This window comes from Triticum dicoccoides, chromosome 6B (genome assembly GCF_002162155.2).
Source record: "Triticum dicoccoides isolate Atlit2015 ecotype Zavitan chromosome 6B, WEW_v2.0, whole genome shotgun sequence".
Lineage (NCBI taxonomy): Eukaryota > Viridiplantae > Streptophyta > Magnoliopsida > Poales > Poaceae > Triticum > Triticum dicoccoides.
In genome coordinates, this window is record NC_041391.1 from 629696985 (window position 1) to 629702776 (window position 5792).

The 5792-nt window shown below is 45.5% G+C and overlaps 1 pseudogene; it reads right to left on the reverse strand.

Moving 5' to 3' along the window:
• Positions 1-79, reverse strand: part of LOC119325651 — a 524-nt pseudogene extending 445 nt beyond the window's left edge.
• Between the last annotated feature and the right edge of the window lie 5713 nt (positions 80-5792).

Genomic DNA, 5792 nt, shown 5'->3' on the forward strand with positions numbered 1-5792 from the left:
CCACCATGTTAACTAATCGATTACGAAAAATTGGATCAGATTTTGCAGTTCTTTTTTCTGCAGTACCTCAACGTGACATGAGCGTGAAAGAGGTTCAAGAATCTGTTTTCTTTTTCTAAGGGCTAAAATCACTTTTTTTTTTGCTTTTTGACCCCATATTGTAGGGTGGATCTCGAAAGAGAGGAAAGATCTCCCTCCAAGACGTACATACGACTTTCATCGAATACGGCTTTCCACAGAATTCTATAGGGATCTATGAGATCGAGTATGGAATTCTGTTTACTCACTTTAAATTGAGTATCCGTTTCCCTCCTTTTCCCGCTAGGATCGGAAATCCTGTATTTTCCATATCCATACGATAGAGTTCTTAGGTTTCCAAAATAGTGTAATGGAAAAAGAAGTGCTTCGAATCATTGCTATTTGACTCGGACCTGTTCTAAAAAATTCGAGGTATTTCGAATTGTTTGTTGACACAGACAAAGTAAGGGAAAACCTCTGAAAGAATTTCCATATTGACCTTGGACATATAAGAGTTCCGAATCGAATCTCCTTAGAAAGAAGATCTTTTGTCTCATGGTAGTCTGCTCTAGTCCCTTTACGAAACTTTCGTTATTGGGTCCTTCTCCTGTTGCTTGATTCACATGGCATCATCAAATGATACAAGTCTTGGATAAGAATCTACAACACACTAGAACGCCCTTGTTGATGATTCTTTACTGCGACTGTATCCAGCTCGAATAATGCGATATCTCACACCGAGTTCAAAGATACTTAACCCTTCCTCCTCTTACTAATACTACAAAATGTTCTTGTATGCCCAATACCTGGTATAAGCAGTGATTTCAAATCCAGAAGTGAATCGTACTAATTTCCTTTACGTAAGGCAGAGTTGGGTTTTTGGGGTTGATAGTGGAAAAGTCGACAGAGAAGGATCATCATATCCTTGTTTAAATAGGTCCACTAGACCTTAGCTACTTAATTTCATGGTATTTAGCACGCATGATGGAAGATTGGAATGATGGTATCAATGTGCCGCATTGAAATGAGAGTGGCTATATCGCTATCAATCAAGGTGGGACAGATCAGCCATCTCCACAGATCGCTAGTTTGCTGAAAACAATCCAGCTTTTGCCAAAAGAAAGCCAAACTCTCATCCAGATGCATCTCGATTCACATTTCTATATGATAATATGCACGACCAATTCTCGTATCTGCTGATACAAGAGATTCTTTCCAAAGATAACCCTAACCCCTGGGTGGGCGAAAGATGGAGACAATACTGCTGTTGAAGCGCAAGAGTGAGCAGCAGTTCGGTCAGCCCTTGCTTTCACAACTTGAGCAGGAAACTTCCAACCAAATAGGAGGGAGGGACACTCTCAAATAGGAATGCAAACATAAAATGCGTGCTTTTGAGTGTCAATTCCTCTTCTGACTGAAGTGAATAACAAACATCCCTTCCATTTGGACACTAAATAATGAGAGAATCGTAGAAGCTATCGGAATCCAGGGCTAGAGTCTTTGGCTGAACATCCACAGATGATCGATTCCTTGCGCTAGCAAGTATTGGATTGGAGTGGCGGTTAGTTGGCTCACCATATGGTATAGATCGATAGATATATTTGATACGTCCTATAACATGGAGACGGAGATAGCCAAGCCCCTTTCTCGAAAGGCAAACCCTCTTTATCATCCAACACAGGATCTCCCTATGGAATACCACCATTGTATTTCTCCATCTCACTCAATAGTATATATCGGTATAAATAGCTCATCTCATGAAATAGAGCGAGCAAGAGCTCGAACTTGGTAGGAAAGTTCGGATAAGTCGACTCGACTCCTTAGTGCAGCGTACACTTGCTGAAGCAAAACGAGGCTCATCCATTTGTTTTGATCCGAATCACACTCTAGACCAACTCTTCTTATAGAGAAGGAACTCCACTTTGACAGTCATACGAGAGGGAAGAGACTCAAAGTTGATGAGAATAGTCGAGTTGACCGGTATCACGAATAGCAGTTTTAGTAGAAAAGGGCGTTGATGATTGAAAGGATTTCTCCTCGAACCACTAGTAACTATGTCAGCTTTTGTCATTCTGATGATACTGAATCGGATCAATATTTGTAATAACAATATTTGATCTATCAAATCGATTCATCATCGAGAATGGAATAGTATAACATAGGAATTTGATCCAAACAAACTCTGAATTGGGATTTCGTATTGGATCAAGAATCCCATTGCATTTTGCATCCTTTTCCATTTTGCTTCTTTCAGGCAGTTTTGGCTCGCAATAAAGCTAGGGTCCTGATCGAGCAAGACTACGTCCTATCTATCTACCTCTCCAAACACAATATCTTGAGTACCTATGATGGTGACTACATCTGCTGGCATGTGATGTTTGGACATAGAATCGAGTCCTTGTGAATGGGCAAAGCCAGGTGCTCTTATTTTACAATGGTAGGGATGATTACTCCCATTACTGATAAGAAAGACACCAAATTCACCTTTAGGTGCTTCAACTGCGGTATAGGTAGAAGGAGCTGGTACGGAAAAACCTTTTGTATAAAGTTCGAATTGGTGAATTGAGGTAGAGTAGACCGATGATCCGGTAGTCATTTGGCCGGCTATGGAAAGAAAAAGCTTGCATCTGCTCCCCCTAAACTATAACGGGTCCCATCTCTCTCCAAACCTAACGTGGAAGTTTCCCATCATAAGGCTTTCCATCTATAGATTGAGCCATTACCCACCAAGGATCCCATTCATTCAAAACTCAGTCGACTGCTTCTATAGATAAGGCGGAACGTCCTTAGTTTAGCATTATAGCACATAGTCTCCGACGCTACTATAGCGCTTCGCTAACTCAAAGCGCCTCGCTATGAGAATGACGCGTCACTAACGCTCGGCTAAGTTGTCGAACCCTCGCGCAGACCATTCGCTTTCTCAGTAGCGAAAGCGCTTCTCTTTGCCCCTTAACTTCATAAAGTATTTGGAAAGAAAGAGATTCTTGGTTTTATTGCTCCCGCTTCCTCATCTGCGCTCGTCAAGCCAACTTTGCTTTTTGGGAGGCGAAAGAGGGGTTGAAGCGGACATGTCGAAATGACAGCATCGAAGATATCTATATACACAAGAACGCTTATTCCGGACTGCGTTCCGGAAAAAGTAGCCTACTTGACAGAAAGGGCGGGCACTCTCGGCGCGGAAGTAGGCACTCTCGTCTTTCAACCCCACCATCACTTTGAATTTAGTGGGGCACTGTTTACTTACAACCTCTACGAGTTGCAAGTGAATGGGGCCGGTGCGTGGTGAACGGAAGGGTTCATCAAGCCATTTCTTGCCTTAACCCCTAAACTAAATAGAAAGAGGGGTACTTGACTAATAGGGGGCAATTGCATTGCACCTGACTGTGAGGGACCTCTTGATACCTTATGTTCATTTCCTAACTAGTAGCCGGTTTCCTGTCGTGGAAGCCTTTTCCCAGTGCGCGGAGCCCCGATGAGGAAGGTGTTAGTGCTTTCTAATGGGGTCAATAATGCTAATCCCTCTTTTGTGTCGGGAAGAAGATAAGAAAAGGCGAAGCCTTCTCTTGGTTTCCCAACCTGTTGCTCCTATGCCGCCGCGTTTCCCGATCCTTTTCTTTTAGTGCTCCGACCCGAAGCGATAGCTTGACACGTTTTCCGTGGATAAGATGGCAGCGCTCCAGATCACTAAAGAATGGGACAGCAGTGGTCTGCCGGCAAGCTCGTTCTGATCCTGGACGCAGTACATTGGAATCCTGAAGCACCACCACGAACACTACCGCGCGTGCGCCTGCGGTGCGGTAAGGCACCACCCTGTTGTGCCAGTAGCCAACTCCGGCGTGTTAGCTTAGTTATCCTCATCAAGCCACAACCTTGATGTCTAGCTTCCCAACTGGTAGACGGTTCCCTTTCCCCCGGATCAATGAAGAAGGGAGAAGTCAGTTGATTCCTCCGAAGAACCGGAAGCGAAGCGCTATATCGGGGCGAGGGGACGGGAAAAGAAACTGCTCCGAAGAAAGATATTGGGGTTCCCAATGCTTCTCCACGCCCAATGAGATGCGCCAACCTCGTGATGCTTTACTCCTAACCCCACGGCGGTTCCGAGACGGAGCTTAATCTGAGTCTCGGTTAAGAATGGCGATGATCTACGTTTCACACGGTGCACGATTCCATGGATAGTTTCATTCGAGATCGTGATGCAGGACATAGCTTACGATCATCAGCTTTGATCATGCCACCAGGCATTTGATTAGGACATTGCACAATGATCCGAACACTTTGTCGCATCTCTTCAATACAGATATAATAACAATCATAGCGATCTCCTCTGGTACCTGCTGGTACGTCAAGATCTGATTGGTCATGAACATCGTAAGGTGCTGCTCTTCGCGAATCCCAGCATACCCCAGGTTGGGATGGGTAGGCCCACCACTTCACTTTTGCACTTTCACTTAGGCCCGGGCCGAGTCAGTGGGGGGACCCTATCGGGCTCCCCCCCCAAAACAAACTGTACGTGTGAGTTTCCCTTCATATGGCTCGAATCATTCTCAGATGCCCCGAGAGGCATCTTTCCTTATGATCTGGTGGTTCACACGCGCGCAAATGAGCACCGGCCGCAACATCAAGGAACTATGACCAATAGAGTCAGACACAGAGCGTCATACTTCTTTATCTTGTGATGGTTGAGGAGTTTCTTTCTTAGAGGGTGCGGGGCGCTTGCGGAGTCCGTGCCTTCCGTACCACCATAGGTCGTTCTTGGGAAGATCCCGCTCCTAAACATAAGGGAGGGATAGGGGGAAAGGGGCCCTAAAAATCATATAAATAGGGTTGTATAAAGACCACTTTCATTCGATGTTCCGGGGCGCCCGATTCGATCGACGAATTTGGCGAGCTGGTCCGCTTTGATCTAGGAGAAAGCCCAGTCAGCCACCTTTTTGGTGCAGGTCACGTGACCTACAGCTCGTCCTTCGCTTTTTGAGACTTCCTCTACCCATATCTCTATGTGCCCGCAGCACTTTCATATGGAGAAAGATGGGCTTACCATGTTCCATCAATAGCACCTAACCTATGCCGATTTTGGCGGACTGTGCTCCACCCCGATGAACTCTTGCGGTTCCGACGTGCCCAGAGGCCAGAGGCGAATCCGTTATCGGTCCGCAGGACCAACACCATTTGAAGGTTGGTGCCCCCCCCCCCCGCCTAGAATAGGAATCTTTGAATGGGCTTACACACATTCGCTCACTTACGCTGTCCCCCCTCAGCTCACCCTAGCCCTGGGTACGTCGTCTCCAAGGCTTCACACAAAATCTTCACTGACAACATATGCATGCTTTTGTAGGGTCAGGCAGAACCGTTGTTGCCTGATGGGAACTTCCCCCATATTGCTATCAATGTCTTCATGTCTCACGACCTCTTAACATTACACCACTGAATCCCCAATCCTTTGCTTGCTGTGCAGTGATAGTACCAATATCCACTAATCGTTGTTTCTAGATATGTTGCCGGTTGACATATCTTCTAATTCGTCGATACGAGAAGCAAATTGTTGTGTGGAGGAATCAATATCTCGACATAAGCCAAGAGGCAGATCTTGTGCCACTCCACCAGGTCGTATGAAACTGGCATGCATCCTGGCTCCCGGGACTCTTTCATAGAATTCCAACAATTTCTCCCGCTCCTCAAAAGCCCAAAGGAACAGAGTTTATGCTCCCACATCCATAACATGAGTAGTTGAAGCAAGTGAACGATTTGAAATTCGGTTTATTTCACAGAATAAC